Source organism: Chelonia mydas, chromosome 6, assembly GCF_015237465.2.
Source record: "Chelonia mydas isolate rCheMyd1 chromosome 6, rCheMyd1.pri.v2, whole genome shotgun sequence".
NCBI lineage: Eukaryota > Metazoa > Chordata > Testudines > Cheloniidae > Chelonia > Chelonia mydas.
Genome location: NC_051246.2, coordinates 130,121,535 through 130,138,576, shown reverse-complemented (window position 1 = coordinate 130,138,576; position 17,042 = coordinate 130,121,535). Strand labels below are relative to the sequence as shown.

Genomic DNA, 17,042 nt, shown 5'->3' with positions numbered 1-17,042 from the left:
TCCCAGGTCTCAGCCAGACTCGCGAAGCTCCGTGGAGATCACACAGCAGTTGTTTGGCGGCAGATGTCTGTGGCTAGCCCTCTAGCTCATCCTGTGACAATGGAATCTAACAAAAAAGGCTTTGAAATGTAATGCTCAAGGGGGAGACAACAAATTGGGGGTGGAGGTTGACAACTCTCTTAATATCATTAAGAAACGGAGACTGTGTCCAAGCTCGTTTAGCTGGATTCACTCCAGGGTCCCCTATTTATTCTAGCTGTTTGGCTTGTTTTTTTTTTTTTTAGCTTGTGGCTACACCTGATACTAGAAAAGCATGTCGCACTTATCCGCAGCTTGTATCTTTGCTAGCCCGGCAACCAGCAGGCCACCCACTGCAAGCGTTAAACACGGAGAGCTATTAAACGTTGCAGGCTCAGCTGGGTCTGGAAGGTGCAAGCTCACAGCAGGGGGGCGGTGCAGATACATTGAGGGGGAGCACACGGCCTGCGGGCGAGCAAGGAGTGGTGCCTGGCCAGAATGCAGCGTGCAATGGCGCTGACGCTCGAATTGTGTAGCCCTTGCATTCAGTGGTGCGCCCAGACTGCAGGTGTGCCTGGGCCCCCGAGCAGAGGGGAGGAAAAGGCTTATCGTCACCTCTCCTCTCCCTTGTTGTGCTGCTGTCCCGGGCCAGGCACAGACAAGCTCTGCTCCCTTTTACACCAGCTCAGAATGACTTATGTAGCATGAATCAGGGGCGCTGAAACGGGGGCAGGGGGAGCAGGGAGCCATGCACCCCCCTTTTTACCGGCTGTAAGGGTGAGTGACGGGGGGGGCTTTGGGGGGGGGAAGGGCTGGCGCAAGGGGGGTGAGGCCATGGTTAGGGCACTGGTGCCCCCCTCTTTTAGGGACCTTCCACTGCTCCTAGTATGAATGTTTTTGCACTGGGGGACGGTCCAGGGTTCAGTGGCCCTTACCTTCTCTCTCCTGTCTTTTCGATGCTACTGCATGGGCCTGTAGCACAAAATGTGTCTGGAAAAATTGCCGTTTTGACACTAGATACATTTTTCTCTAACATTTATGTGACAGACTCACTGTATCAATGGATATCTCATTGCCTCTACTTAAATAAGTGTGACAAATAGGGCAATCTCCTGGATAAAACCGTATTGAATTAAGTTTAATACCTTTGAGGTCCATTGTATTAAAAATGCAATTGTTTGTCTTATGGTGGGATTATATGTAACTTCTCTAGGAGACATGAATAATGTAAACCTTGGAAAATGGGAGAAACTTCAAAGGATTTTTTGAACCAATGTGAACTTTTAAAAGCAAGTGGGGCTTTGGGAACTCTTTAAGAGGAGGGGGTATGCTAATGTAACTCCTCTGGTTATGAAAGAACTCAACCATTTGAAGCTTCACTCCAGGGAGGAGACCCATTGCCTGGCTGATTACCTATTTGCAGTCTCTTCAAAGACCCCAACGTGGAGAAAGGACTCACTCGCATGGTCATTGTTTTGAGCAAAGGGTGTTATGGACTTTTTTCTAGAGTAGGATAAAATTCTGGAACTGTGGGTGGTGGTTCTGTTTTGTTTTCAGTGTTCTAAATCTACCCTCCTTGGGGTTTAGAAACCCCTTTAAAACTTTGTCCTGAGTGAGAAGGTGCTGGCTGTTCCAGGGGGAGGGGTGTGGGGAGAGAGAGAACAACGTGTGTGTGTGTGTGTGTGTGTGTGTGTGTGTCCAGAAAAGAGGGCCTACAGTGAGCAGACCCTTACATAGTGAAGCAGCCAAGAACCAGCCTGAAGCCCGCAAGGGACAGAGTGGCCAGCTGGGGGATGTCAGGAGCCAGGAGGAAATCGCCTGAGAAGGACAACCAGAGTGGGACTCGGTATCACTGTCGCCCAGAGCTGTCTGGAGCCATGGGTACCGAGGCTTGTGACCTTGCACTGGGAATAAGGGGGGAGGCTGTAGCTAGTTAAGGGGGAGGTTGTTGCTCTGTGTGCATGTGCAGGGAGCGGTAGAAGAGGGTACCAGAGGGCTTTGGAGAAAGTACATTGTCATCAAAGTTGACTAGGAGAACCCAAAACTCACTGCTGGACTAGAATTCTCCCCTGGATTCCTGAACTCTGAGTCTAGGCGCAGTGCTTAGCGTCTGTGCTTTTATATTGTGGTACCACTGGGCCCTCGGGTCCTCATGTTGGATGTAACCGTGTTTTACTGCTCCCCCTATCTTCTCCATCCATTGCTTTGTAAATGAATATTTCCCTTTCTTATAATTACTGTACTGTTCCAGCGCGTGTGTGTTTACTTGGGAGGGGGGAATAGGTGAGGGCTGGAATTGGTGCCCCTATGCTTGGAGGAAGTTTCCTTGCCATGTTCCTGTGTGCACCTTTTCGTGGCTGGAGCCGCCCACAGAACAGACTCCAGCTTGGCTACAAGGGTGTTATGGCGCACCAAGAAGGGTTTTCAGAATTTTTAGACCATTAATTTGAAAAGCTTCACATGTCTCTAGTGCCTCTCCTCCCAGTAGGCTCCACGTTCTGGGTGCTTGGTTCTCCCAGAATACATGATCAGTTTACACTGCTCTGCTAGCAAACCTACCACAGTTCTTTTCATCTCTGGTTTCCAGGCCTTTTCCTGTCTTGGCACTGTCCTTTAACCACTCTCATAAGACCAGCCATACTGAGTCAGACCAAAGGTCCACCTAGCCCAATATCCTGTCTTCCGACAGCAGCCAATGCCAGGTGCCCCAGCGGGAATGGACACAATAGATAATCATCAAGTGATCCATCCCCTGTTGCCCATTCAGTCTGGCAATGGAGGCTAGGGACACTTAGAGCTTGGTTTTGCATCCTTGCCCATCCTGCCTCATAGCCATTGATGGACCTGTTCTCCACGAACTTATCTACTTCTTTTTTGAACCCTGTTATAGTTTTGGCCTTCACGGCATTCTCTGGCAAAGAGTTCTACAGGTTGACTGTGCGTTGTGTGAAAAAAATACTTCCTTTTGTTTGTTTTAAACCTGCTGCCTATTAATTTCATTGGGTGATCCCTAGTTCTAGTGTTATGAGAAGGAGTAAATAACACTTCCTTATTTACTTTCTCCACACCAGTCATGATTTTATAGATCTCAATCATATTCCCCCCTTACTCATCTCTTTTCCAAGCTGAAAAGTCCCAATCTTATTAATTTCTTCTCAAAGGGAAGCTGTTCCATACTCTCAATCATTTTTGTTGCTCTTTTCTGAACCTTTTCCAATTCCAATATATCTTTTTTGAGATGGGCTGACCAGATCTGCACGCAGAATTCAAGATGTTGTCATACCATGGATTTATATAGAGGCAACATGATATTTTCTGTCTTATTATCTGTCCCTTTCCTAATGATTCCCAACATTCTGTTCGCTTTTTTGATTGCTGCTGCACACTGAGTCGATGCTTCCAGAGAACTATCCCTAATGACTCCAAGATCTTTCTTGAGCTGTAACAGCTAATTTAGACCCATCATCTTGTATGTACAGTTGGGATTATGTTTTCCAGTGTCCATTACTTTGCACATATGAACATGGAATTTCATTTGCCATTTTGTTGCCCAGTCACCCACTCTGCTTTGGACTTAACTATCTTCAGTAGTTTTGTTTCATCTTCAAATTTTGCCATGTCACTGTTTACCCCCTTTTTTTCAGATCATTTATGAATATGTTGAACAGCACTGGTCCCAGTAAAGGCTTATTTCTCTCTGTTCTGAAAACTGACCATTTGTTCCTACCCTTTGTTTCCCATCTTTTAACCAGTTATCAATCCATGAGAGGACCTTCCCTCTTATCCTATGACAGCTTACTTTACTTAAGAGCCTTTGTGAGGGATCTTGTCTAAGGCTTTCTGAAAGTACACTATATCCACTGGATCCCCCTTGTCCACATCCTTGTTGACCCCCTCAAAGAATGCTAGTAGATTGGTGAGGCATGATTTCCTTTTACAAAGACCATTTTGACTCTTCCCCAACAAATCATGTTCATCTGCGTCTGATAATTCTGTTCATTACTATAGTTTCAACCAGTTTGCCTGGTACTGAAGTTAGGCTTACTGGCCTGTAATTGCCAAGATCACCTCTGGAGCCCTTTTTAAAAATTGGCATCACATTTGCTATCCTCCAGTCATCTGGTACAGCAGATGATTTAAATGATAGGTTACATACCATAGTTAGTAGTTTTGCGATTTCATACTTGAGTTCCTTCAGAACTTTTGAGTGAATACCATCTGGTCCTGGTGACTTATAACTGTTTAGTTTATCAATTTGTTCCAAAACCTCCTCTAATGAAACCTCAATCCGGGATAGTTCCTCAGATTTGTCACCTAAAAGGAATGACTCAGGTTTGGGAATCTCCCTCATGTCCCTGAAGACTGAGGAAAAGAATTAATTTAGTTTCTCTGCAACAGCCTTGCCTTATTGGGTGCTCCTTTAGCATCTTGATTGTCCAGTGGCCTTACTGGTTGTTTAGCAGGCTTCCTGCTTCTGATGTACTTAAACATTTTTTTGCTGTAACTTTTTGAGTCTTTGGCTAGCTGTTCTTCAATAGGATTGAACTTCAACTTTTTAAAGGATGCGTTTTTGCCTCTCAAAGTGCCTACTTTGTTGTTTAGCCATGGTGGCACTTTTTTTTGGTTCTCTTACTATGTTTTTTAATTTGGGGTATACATTTAAATTGAGCCTCTATTATAGTGTCTTTAAAAAGTTTCCATGCAGCTTTCAGGAATTTCACTTTGTGCACCATACCTTTTAATTTCTATTTAATTTCTTTATTTTTGTGTAGTACCCCTTTCTAAAATTAAATGCTACCATGGTGGGCTACTTTGGTGTTCCCCCCCCCCAACTCCAGGGATGTTACATTTTATTACTTTGTGGTCACTATTAATAGTCAGTTCAGCTATATTTGCCTCTTGGACCAGTTCCTGTGCTCTGCTTAGGACTAAATCAAGAACGGCCTCTCCTCTTGTGGGTTCGAGGACTAGCTGCTCCAAGAGTCAGCCATTTAAGGTTTCAAGAAACTTTATCTCTGCATCCCATCCTGAGGTGACCTGTACCCAGTCAATTTGGGGATAGTTGAAATCCCCCATTATTATTGTGTTTTATATTTTTATAGCCTCTCTAATCTCCCTGAGCATTTCACATTTACTATCAGCATCCAGGGCAGGTGGTCGGTAGTATATCCGTACTGCTATTTTCTTATTATTCAAGCATGAAATTACTATCCATAGAGATTATATGGTACAGTTTGGTTCATTTAACATTTTTACTTCATTTGACTCTATGCTTTCTTTCACATATAGTGCCGCTCCCCCACCAGTATGAACTATTCTGGCCTGCCGATATATTTTGGACCCTGGGTCCTGGGTGAGCAAACTCTCAAGTGTTTGCTGAGAAGTGACTTACCTTGTGCTGTTTTTCTTCCCTTCTTGTTGGTTTGTTTTTTTCCTTGCAGCCCCCTGCTAAACTAAAACAATATAGTGATACTGTAAACATTTCATTAACCTGGTCAGCATACAATATTCATAAATTGTTCCAGAGTGGCTCCACTTCCCTCACAGATGTATTTTAAACATTGGAAAAATGCATAAATAATAGATTTGTCACCTGAACTACAGAGATCCATAAAGACATTAATATACAACAAGGATATAATGCAATCATTGCACATTTATCATTGTAGAAAAATAGCAGGTCATTCCTGAGAGGTTAAAGAAGTGACTTTGGACTTTATAGTAAGATTTGCCCTGTATACTATATCTTAGTTACAAACCCAGCAAGATTGCCAAGACTGGCATTATAGAGAGAAAATATATATTTAACCATCCTGAAAGGAGCTAAGCCTAATTTTTAATTAAATAATTTCTGCTCTGTGGATCTATCTACAAAGACGCCACACTACAGCACCAGAAGGGAATTAAATCGGCACGAGGAGATATGGCTGGTTTAGAATAAAGAGAGAAGCTGGGAAAATCTTTTATTTTAGTGCAAACAATATATTATGACTCTGATGTGTGAACATAAGTAACTGAAGGGACAATGGCTTGTCATGTAAAATTAAGTTTCATTCAGTGGCTGAGTACATTTTTCCATGGAGGGTTCTAATTATCAGTCCAGGGCATTCTAGAGTTCTACCAAGGACAAGTGGTGGATTGGATTTGCCAGCCTGAATTAATGGTCATCTAGCACATTATAAAAGTTTTGCACTCCAGTTATTTAGGTCAGTGGCCATAAAGGACTTTTAGATCCTAGAAAAGGAACGAATGGGTGTAGAGCAAATACATTTGTAACGAAAAACCAAAAAAGACGAAGCCTGAAGGTTCCTCATCCCACCACCCTGGAAATTGAAATGCTCCTAACTTCAGTCAGACAGTAGAGGAAGATTATGACATTCAAGAGATGCTCAGCAACTTTGAAAACAGTCTGAGGTTTTTACTGGAGAGCAATGCAAAGTGTCTTCGTAGCACCTAGATGCTACTAAGACAATATCTGCAATATGTAAAAAAGGAATTAAATGGTCTTAACATTTTAGCACAGATATAGGCTATTCAGCTCTTTCCCACGTATCTTTATTGTTGCCAATTTAGAACTTTTATCTGCTTCATTGGCTTAAAAATCTAAACGCTCCTTAAATCTCAACGACTCCCAAAGCACTGAATGCTGAGATTCTGCAGGTACTTGGTTTTAGGGCCAGTAAATGTCTCCTTTCAGAGCAGCATTAGCATTCTGCAGACTGGTCTTGGGGGTAGTGTAGAAAAGTGACCAAAATAGAAACTAATTTCTTTCTTTCTTTTTTTTTTTTTTTAAAGTTCAAAAGCATTGCCAGCATTTTCATTTTGCATTTCCTGGTTTTGCCCAGAAGATACAGTGGAAATGTTAAAATATTGTGAAGGAAGCGGTCTTCTTGGTTTTCCCAGTTTATCTGGAAAACTCATGAGGGCCTATTCTTATATGATTGACAGCCCAAGAGGTTTGCAGACTCAAAAGGTCCAGTCTTTTGTGTGAAAACACTGTGAGAATGACTGCGAAGCAATTAGAGAGAGGCATTCTAACTGCAAGAAAGTAATTGTTCCACTTAGGTTAGAGAGCATGGATTGGCCCACCTTGGGAAATCAAGTCAATAGTATCTCTTGTTTCACAGAACACACTGTTTCTGTGAAACAGTAGAGGCAGGCCTTTTGGTATCTCTAAATTGACCCTTTTGGAGCAATTCTGGGATTTATCACCATTTTCTACCTGTGTCTACATGCCCATCTTTAAGTCCTTTATTTGGGTTTCAAAAGGAGAACAGAAGTTTAAAATCTGGGTGTTTGTTGTCTGGTGTTATATTACAGGAGTGCCTAGAGGCCTTCATTGAGGTTTGGGCTCCATGTGCAAGGCACTGTACAGACACACAGATTTCACAGTTTAAAGCCAGAGCTGACCATTTGATTATGACCTCTTACATTTTACTGACATCAAATTCCACCTTAACAATCCTACACTGAGCCCCACAACTGCAAGTGAACCAAAATATTTTAGTCCAAAGGATACTAAACTTTTGTGTGCCACAGGGAAAGAACTGGAAAGACCAAGGCCATCAATGGCTGAGGCCCCTGAAATGTCAGGGCATTAGAGGAGATATGTCCAGATAATCCTAGCAGGCGATCCAGACCCCATACTGCAGAAGAAAGTGAACATCCCCCAAAGGTCCCAATCTGATCTGGGGGTGGGGGGAATTCATTCCCAATTCCAAATCCTGGCGGACAGTTAGACCCTGAGCATGTGAGCAAGACCCACCAGCCAGGCATCTATGACAGAGGATTTTCTGTAGCATCTCTGAGCACTGGTCTACCCAACTAGTGTCCGGTCTTTAGCTATGTCAGATCTCTCATGCTGCAGAGGCAAGTGGAAAAAAAATCCAGATTAGAAGTATACACTGGGGAGAAAAAAATCCTTCCTGATCCTGCAGGTGACCAACTGAAGCCCTGAAGCACGAGATTAAATTACTCTTTACCAAATAGAGAGCTACATGTATGATGAACATTTTAAGCAATCCTGTTCACCCCAAGGAAGTGGCTGAACAGAGGGATTCATAGATTCCAAGACCAGATAGCAGCACCACCGTGACCATCTAGCCTGACCCCCTCCCACACATGTGTGCGTGCACCACAGAACTTTCCCCAGAAACTGGATTACAGACTATGTTTAAGAAAGAAATCCAATCTTGTTTTAAAGACTCAAGTGATGGTGAGTCCACCACCTTCTCTGGTGAGCTGTTCTAATGTTTAGTCCAATGCTAGGAAACTGCATCTTATTTCAATGTTGAATATGTCTAACTTTTTTCAGCCACTAGATCTTGTTATCCCTTTGTCTGCAAGGGATAGCATCACCTGTTTCTCCGCTATCTGATCTCTTGTCCATGTGACTGAACCTAGACACAGGGATCACATCACCTCTCAGCCTTCTCTGCGATGAGTTGAATAAGTTGAAATTCTTTAATCTCATATTATAAGGCATGTTTTCCAGCCCATGGATCATTTCTGTGACCCTCCATTTGAACTCTCTTCAGTTTTTCCCCATCCACCAGAACTGGACACCATATTCTAGTAGCAGTCTTACCAATGTTGTATTCAGGAGCAATATCACTTCCCTACTTTTGCTTGACATCCCCTTTTAGGCATACCAGTGGATCACACTAGCCCTTTTTGCCACCCCATTGTATTGAGAACTCATGTTGAGGCAATGATGTATGATGAACCCTAAGTCCTTTTCTGATTCATTGCTCTCCAAGGCAGAGACTCTCCCATCCTGTAAGTATAATCCATGTCCTTTGTCCCTGGATGTATGATCTTGCTTTTGACTGGGTTAAAACACATTTTGTTGGATTGTGACCATTTAACCAGGTGATTCAGGTCATGCTAACAGTATTCTGTCTTCCTTGCTATTTACTGCCCCAACAATCTTTGGGTCATCTGCAAATTTTACTTGCAGATTTTCTACCGTAGTCCAGATGGTTAATAAAAATATTAAATAGCATTGGACCAAGGACTGATCTCTGGGACCTCCACCAGAAATGGCCCTGATTGTTGATATCTCCCCACTAACAATGACATTTTCAGATCTGCTAACCTATTTTTCATTCATCTAATGTGTGCCCTCTTAGTTCCATGTAATACAAATTTTTAATCAAAATGTCATGTGAAACTAGGTCAAATGCCTTAAAGAAATTCAAGTATACTATATCAACACTGTTATCTTTATCTACCAGACTTGTAATCTTGTCAATAGAAGATAACAGGTTTGTCAAGACCTGCCTTCCAGGAAACCCTGTTGAATGGCAGAAATTCTATTTTTAGCTTCTAATTCTTTTATTGATAGAGTCCCAAATCACATTTTCCATTATCTTACCCAGGATTAACATCAGGCTAACTGGTCTATAGTTCCCTGGTCCAGCCCTTTTAGAATCCTGGAACTACATTGACTGTCCTCCAATTCTTTGGAATTTCCCCAGTTTCCCCCCCAAGATTTATTAAAAATTCACATTGATTCAGAGAAGTCTTCAGCTAGTCCCTTAAATACTCTTGATTGTAAGTTTATCTGAACCTGTTGATTTGAAAATATTTAATATTAGCAGATTCTGCCTCATGTCCCCATTTGTTACAGATGGTAAATCGTCTGCCCCATCCACAACATCTGGTATGGATATATCCTTTTGCCATGTTTCAGATACAGAACAGAAGTGTTTACTGAATATTTCTGCCTCTTCTACATTAGTATTTACAAGTTTACATCAAGGATCTATACCTGATCTATTTCTTTTATTCCTAATATATTTTAAAAATGCCTTCTTATTGTCTTTATCCCTACTAGCCACTGAGATGTCACTGATTCCTTTGCCTTTCCTTATTAGTTGCCTACATTTTTTTAACTTGACTTTTAATCATTGCCATTTACTTTTCCCTTTTTCTATCCATTGTATATTGGGATTTTGTTATGCTTCTTGCTGCTTCCACTGTGATGTTACACCCCATATTCTTCATAGAAATATGGGTATTATATGAATATGGCCTAACTAAGATATGTTTTATGCAAGGTCTTGTAAGGTATCATTGGAAAGGTTATAATTTACTGAACGTGATTATCCAATTTGTATGCATGTATCCCTTCTGTATCTAAAGAGCTTACAATTTACACAAACAAATGATAAGAGGCCCATGAAGATGAAGTGGTTTGCTGTATGTCACACAGTAAGTCAGTTGCAGGGCCAGGAATAGAACCCTCTACCTTAGTGTCCCATCCCAGTGTTGCACCTGCTGCCTTTCCACCATATAGGAATACTGTACATTGCAGACCATTAGCCAGTAAGGCTGTGTAGCACCCTTAACAGGTGTGGGATGCTTATGTTTTTCTCCCTAATGCCAATTTTTGGGTTTGCTGCATCTTCGTCCCTGAGATCATGTGCAATTGGGATGGGACAGAATGGTTTAGAACTAGAGAAGGACTTGGATTGGAACAACTTCTCCCCTTTCCCACCCCAAAAAACCCCCGGGCAGCTCAAACTTCTAGATCCAGATCAGCCCAATTCATTTCTCCAAGTAAATGCCAAGACCTGGCAAGTCACCGGGTTTTGAGGGCATTGATAGCCTGTAGTTCATATCAGCAAAAGTTTTGTATAGCGGGGGATATAGTGTAGCCACTTTTTGTATGGGTTTGTTGGACACAAGGTTGTCTGAGTCCAGTTTTAAGGTTTATAAAACCAACTCTGTTGTTTAAAAAAGTTCTTAGACCAGTTATTAAAACAAAGCCCAGATTTTCCCTCACTCAGTGCCAGGGGAAGGGTTTATTAACTACAATCAGCTTCTCTCTCTATAGCAAAGCCTCCTGGGCCTGGTTGTTCTTTGCACCTGTACCAAATGATTGCCCAGCACATGCAAAATGATACCAAATCCCAATGTTTCAGTGAATGCACCAGGTGCAGGGCAAAGAAGAATCAAGTCCATTGACTTTAATGGAAGGCATCTGGTCTAAAGCTGGAAAGAGCCCTCTTCCAGAGAGTGGCCTTTGGTGTCTTTATTCAGAGCAGCTGGGCGCAGGTCTGCATTGAGTGGAGCAGTGCCAGATAGATGTATAAAGGGGGAGTCAATAGACAGCTCAGGGATCTACAGTTCTCCGGGCTGCCACCCCCCCCCCACCCCCCGCGGCTTCTCTCAGGTCCTAAAACAGCAAGAGGACTCATGCTTTGTCTGAGATGAGCAAAGGACCTTTATCTGGCAATTCACCACTAAACCAGGTATATCAAACACTACCCAGGCAGGACTCTACCCCTACCACACCCTTTATTTTTTCAGCAGCTAGTTTCTGTGCAAGCTCAGGAAATAACTACATCTCTGTGCGTCTGTAGTTTCTACAGGTTTCAGAGTTGCAGCCGTGTTAGTCTGTCTTCGCAAAAAGAAAAGGAGGACTTGTGGCACCTTAGAGACTAACAAATTTATTTGAGCATAAGCTTTCGTGAGCTACAGCCTACTTCATCGGATGCACCAATGAAGTGAGCTGTAGCTCACGAAAACTTATGCTCAAATAAATTTGTTAGTCTCTAAGGTGCCACAAGTCCGCCTTTTCTTTTTGTAGTTTTTACAGCTCTTTTTTCTACAGGAAACAGTGCCAGTCAGGAATGTTAGCACCCATGATAGCGGGAGGATGCAGATGCTTTGCATTATGATAACACAGCAGTGAACGCATCACTTTTATTATGTATGCTAATATTATTTCACTGCCACAACAAGTTCTGTGAATTCCCACACAATATTGCTTAAAAACTGTAAATCCTCTCCCAGCTAACCACATTTACCTTGCTGATGCCTTCAGATTTCTTGCACTGAGACAGTTTTATTGCTAAAAATGAGCAGCACAAGAGAACTGAAATGTACAGTCCATTTTTAGCCCTGGAATCAGGGAGTACTGAAGGATAATGAAGATGGTGGAGATGTAAAGAAACAAAGATAAGCTGATGTAGTAGGTTACAAGCTGGGCTGTGGTATTAGAAGCCTCTTTAGAAGGAGTGTACCTTAGTGTCTTATAGTGACAGGAGATCTTTAGAAGGATAGGGTCAGATGCAGTGGGGGCAGATTCTCAGCTGCTGTAAATTTATGTCAATGGAATTAAGACGAGTTACCACAGCTCAGAATGAGCCCAATAAGCCTCTCAACCGTGGCTTGAAAACTTTGAATTGTCCACACCAGCTCTTGGATGGGTTAAGCACTGGATTAGACATGCATTCCTAAGTACGCTTTCGCTATCATGCAAGAAACTATGGGGTTTCCTGGCAACCTTTCACATTGCCCTTCCTACGACAGCTATTGCTTCCTGATCCCCATAGAACTCTCTTCCATCCCAACCAGCCCTGGGTTGGTGACAGGTACGTACATGGTGGTGATTGGCGAGGGTATAGTGTCAGTGGCTCACTGGATGAGCACCATCTGCTGTCTGGAGTGGTATTGGTATCAGCCTTCCCTCCCAGCTGTCTTAGGGGCAAGGGTGGAACATGGTCTTCAGAAGAAGTGGAGGAACATGAGGACCTGGCCTAGAGCAAACTTCTACTGGTTCTGTGTAGGCTGAGCAGCAAAGTGCCAGAGACCGAATGCATCTTGCCAGGAGAGTGAACTACAGTGTTACTGGATTAAAGGTATATGAAAAGGTAATTGCTTGCTAAAGCCTCATTCCTCCCAGCCTGGATTTTGTGACATTAGGATTTATTGCACACAGGTTTGGTTTTTCCTGCATGAAATTCGTTGTTGCCAACGGGAAGGTTTTAAAATACTTACCATGATGCTTTTGAAACTAATTGTGCATCTCGGCCCAAATTCATCCCGAGTGTAATTCCACTGGCTTCAGTGCAATTACACCAAGCAATGCCGTTAGCCCCTTATGTCCTGGAACAACTAGTACTTGGAATAGGCCAGGATGAACAGACACTAAAAATCGTAGTCTTAATAAAGACACTGGATTTATGGCTTATTACAACCATCTGTAACCCAGTAACCCCCCTTTTTCTCCCATGTTAAAGGGGTAGTAATGGGCCACTTCACGGTGAATTGTCCCTTAGAATATGTGCTTACTGCTTATGCTAAAGAATCTGTTCCCTCTTGAATTGAGCTGTGATGCTCTGAAAGCCTTTCCAAGACCTGAAGAAGAGCTCCATAAAGTTTGTCTCTCTCACCAACAGAAGTAGGTCCAATAAAAGATATCATGGCACCCACCTTGTCTCTAGGATAAACAAAGGGAATTTAGCTGATGCATACGAAACAAACTATATTATTAGACAAAATTAAAGTTCTTGTTTTCAGCAAATCAGAGTTCCAGCATTGTCTACAACAGCCCTGATCTGAATGCAGATAAAGCTCAAGCATAAACAAACTGTTTACTGTAAAACACAGAGTATCATTTATCATTGGATGATTCCACCTCCTGTAGTGCTCAGGGGTGAAAGTAGCACAGAGGACTTACTGGTACAGGGGGCCGGCTCTGGGGTCCCAGAAGGGGCGGGGTCTCAGGCAGAAGGGGCGGGGCTGGGGTTCAGCCTCTCCCAGCTAGCCCATCTGCTCTGCTTGGCCCGTGGTGGCCAGGGCTCCAGGAGCGATTTAAAAGAGCCCAGGGCTCCGGCTGCCGTTACCGTGGCAGGTCTGGAGCCCTGGGTCCTTTTAAATCACCAGGCCCTGGGGCAACTGCCCCTTTACACCCCCCCACACACACCGTTTGCGGCCCTGCCAATAGGGTCCCTACCGGCAGGGCTGCCGACAGGGGGAGGGCAAAAAGGTTAGCGACGTTAAAGCGCTGCCAGGTCAGCTGTGTGTGGGCCGGTAACGGCAGCCGCTTCTAACCGGTATGCCGTACCGGCCCATACCAGCCGATTTTCACCCCTGGTAGCACTCCGCCTTTTCTGCAGTAGTGTTTTTAAAGTTCAACTAATTTTATACAAGACACCAACTAATGCCTTATGGAAAATGCTTTAAATGCAAATTAGTGACCTGAAAGGTGATCATTAGGAAATAGTCCCAGTAATATTTTTCCAGAGGTAATTCCCACTGCAGAGAGAGATTCCCAGGGGCTGGGTAGCACAGGAAGTAATGGACTAGAAGGGAGCAGTCTAGCCTTACTTTCCTGGTTAGAATCTGGCAGCGTCTGTAATGTCTGTATGTGAAATGAGTTGGGGCTCTCGGTTCAGGGGCCCCAGAACAGGGTGGGGGGTCAGGGGCCCATGACTGCGCCCTCCCACTTTTTAACCTGCCTTAAGGGTGATCAGCATGGGGAGGAGGCAGAGAGGAGCTACCCAGGGTGGGGTCTTGGGGGAAAGAGGTGGAGTGAGGGAGGGGCCTCAGGGGGAGAGTTGGAGAGGGGGCGTGGCCTTGGGGAGAAAGATGGGGCAGGGACCTGGTTCGGGCACTGGTCATCTCCCCCACTTCCAGAGAGCTTCCGGCACATCTGGCTTGGTTGAGTTCCCAATGGGTAGGTGACTGAGAGTAAAATGCTGAGCTAGCTATAGCCTCTATAACAGTTTCATTGCAGAGCTTTGCACCTCTAACTTATGTCTTTTAAATAAATGTGTGGGGTTTCATTTCTGTCTGTCTAAACTTTCGTCCCCTCTGTTGCAGGCACTGCTATGACTAGACAACTGAGCATGACGTGAGGTATGTGTGCCAAGCTGAAAGTCAGCAAGCGTCATGGAAGTTGAGGTTAATTTCCTTGCCATGACTCCTATAGCAGAGGAGACTACAGTCATTAGAACCATCTCAAACAGCGATTTAAACTCGTAAACAGTCTTTTATCAGCAATAATGAGGTTAGAAAAAACTCCACTCTACGTACAGCCTGTCTGGTTCAAGGAGCAGCTTTAGTTTTTTATAACGAGGCCCCGCAGAATGGGATGCACCAAAGCCACCACATTGAGTTAGGACCTGTCTCTACTCGCCAGGAGGCAATTCCTTGCTGTGAGCTATTCCTTTGTTTCAGTTTTGTTATTTCTGGTGTAAACGAGTCAACAGAGCCACCTCCTGCCACTGACTCCAGAGGGCTAGTGTCATTGTAGCGGGGCTGAGAGAGGGTGTCACTAGATTCAAAAGCAAAGGAGAACCTCCCCTGTTATTAAAATGAATGTTGAGAAAAGTGTTTAAAACACAAATTAAAAACCAGTCGTGGCCTCACCCCATTTGTAACTTTAAAATGAAAAAAAAAACCCTATAAAGCTTTTTTGGCAGCTGCTACTTCAAGTGGTGTTGAGTTAGAATCACAGGACTGGAAGGGGGCTCGAGAGGTCGTCTAGTCCAGTCCCCTGCACTCAAGGCAGGACTAAGTATTATCTAGACCGTCCCTGACAGGTGTTTGCCCAACCTGCTCTTAAAAATACCCAATGATGGAGATTCCAGAACCTCCCTGGGCAATTTATTCCAGTGCTTAACCACCCTGGCAGTTAGGAAGTTTTTCCTAATGTCCAACCTAAACTGCCCTGGCTGCAATTTAAGCCCACTGCTTCTTGTCTTATCCTCAGAGGTAAAGGAGATGCCAGGTCTGGAGACTCCATAAAGCAAGCAACATTTTCATTATTGTTAATTTATTATTTTTCCTATTACAGTGGGCCTGGAAGCCCTAAACTAGATCATAGCCTCTTTGTGATAATTACTGTGCAGAGGTAACCCACTGGTGAGTGTGTGTTACGGGTCGCACTCTGGGTCACTCCTCAGAAGATATGAGTTGTTACAGTCCCTAGATACAGAACTTGAGCAGTTCATACTTTCAGCTCTGGTTCGCTCCCCAGCGTGTTAACAAGAGGGCAGCTGTCACACTGACAACTCTCTGTTCCAAAGAGCTTACAATCTAAACAGATATGACAGACAAAGGGTGGGAGGGAAAACTGAGTCTCAGAGAGAGGAAGTGGCTTGCCCAAGATTGCCCAATAGATGAATTGTCGAACTGGGATTAGAACCCAGGTCTCCCGATTGCTGGACCTGTGCCCTACTCACTGGAACTTGATTCCCTGTTGTCAATCAATGCAAGTGATCTGCTGTGTCTGTAACTTCTCCTGCTTTCCATATTTTTTTACTCTTGTCACTCTCTAAACCAGCTGAGAACCAGGTTTTCTTAATATCTGCACTGTAAAAAGACATTGTCAAGTTGATGCCAGCCTAACGTGCAGGCCACAAGGTTCTGTAACACCTTCGATTAACCAAAACCTTTCCCTAGGTTTTCCTTAATTCCAGTGAAAACAACTTTTAGATTGGATGGCAACGTTCCCTTGAAGTCTGCAACTTGAGGACTATGCTAGAGCATGTGAGTATATTTTAATTGTCCAGAGTGAATCCAGAGCAAAAAACCAACAAGCAGCCCTCGCTCTGTGCCTGTGGCCTTGCGAGGGTTCAGAACAACTTGGGTGTAAGTGGTGCAAGGACACAGAGGTGAGTTTTACTCAGTACACAAACATGTCGATGGCTCTGCGGAAGCTTGTTTGTCGTCTTTGGGTAAGAAATCACTTGTAGGCCACAGGAAGGATGAAGGTTTTTAAAGTGGACTGTAAGAAGCAATGCCAGGTGTAACAGCGTTGTCTGCCCAATTAGAGGCCAGAGGCCTCAATGGTTCACAGTCATGCTGGAAGGGCATAACGAGTGGGGTCCCAGTTCTGGGTCCAATTCTGTTCAATAGCTTCATCAATGATTTAGATAATGGCATAGACTGTACACTTATAAAGTTTGTGGACGATACCAAGCTGGGAGGGGTTGCAAGTGCTTTGGAGGATAGGATTAAAATTCAAAATGATCTGGACAAACTGGAGAAATGGTCTGAAGTATATAGGATGAAATTCAATAGGGAGAAATGCAAAGTACTCCACTTAGGAAGGAACAATCAGTTGCACACATACAAAATGGGAAATGACGGCCCAGGAAGGAGTACAGCAGAAAGGGATCTGGGGGGTCATTGTGGACCACACGCTGTTGCAAAGAAAGCAAACATCCTTCTGGGATGTATTAGCAGGAGTGATGTAAGCAAGACACGAGAAGTAATTCTTCTGC

At 43.7% G+C, this 17,042-nt stretch overlaps 1 long non-coding RNA gene across 1 annotated transcript; it reads left to right on the top strand.

Annotated features, from left to right (window-relative positions):
• The first annotated feature begins 11,143 nt into the window (after nt 1–11,143).
• On the top strand, nt 11,144–16,305 carry LOC122466418. The gene is made up of 4 exons (XR_006291870.1): nt 11,144–11,276; nt 12,504–12,680; nt 14,635–14,670; nt 16,219–16,305. It is a non-coding gene; the product is annotated as an uncharacterized LOC122466418 (long non-coding RNA).
• The last annotated feature ends 737 nt before the right edge of the window (nt 16,306–17,042 follow it).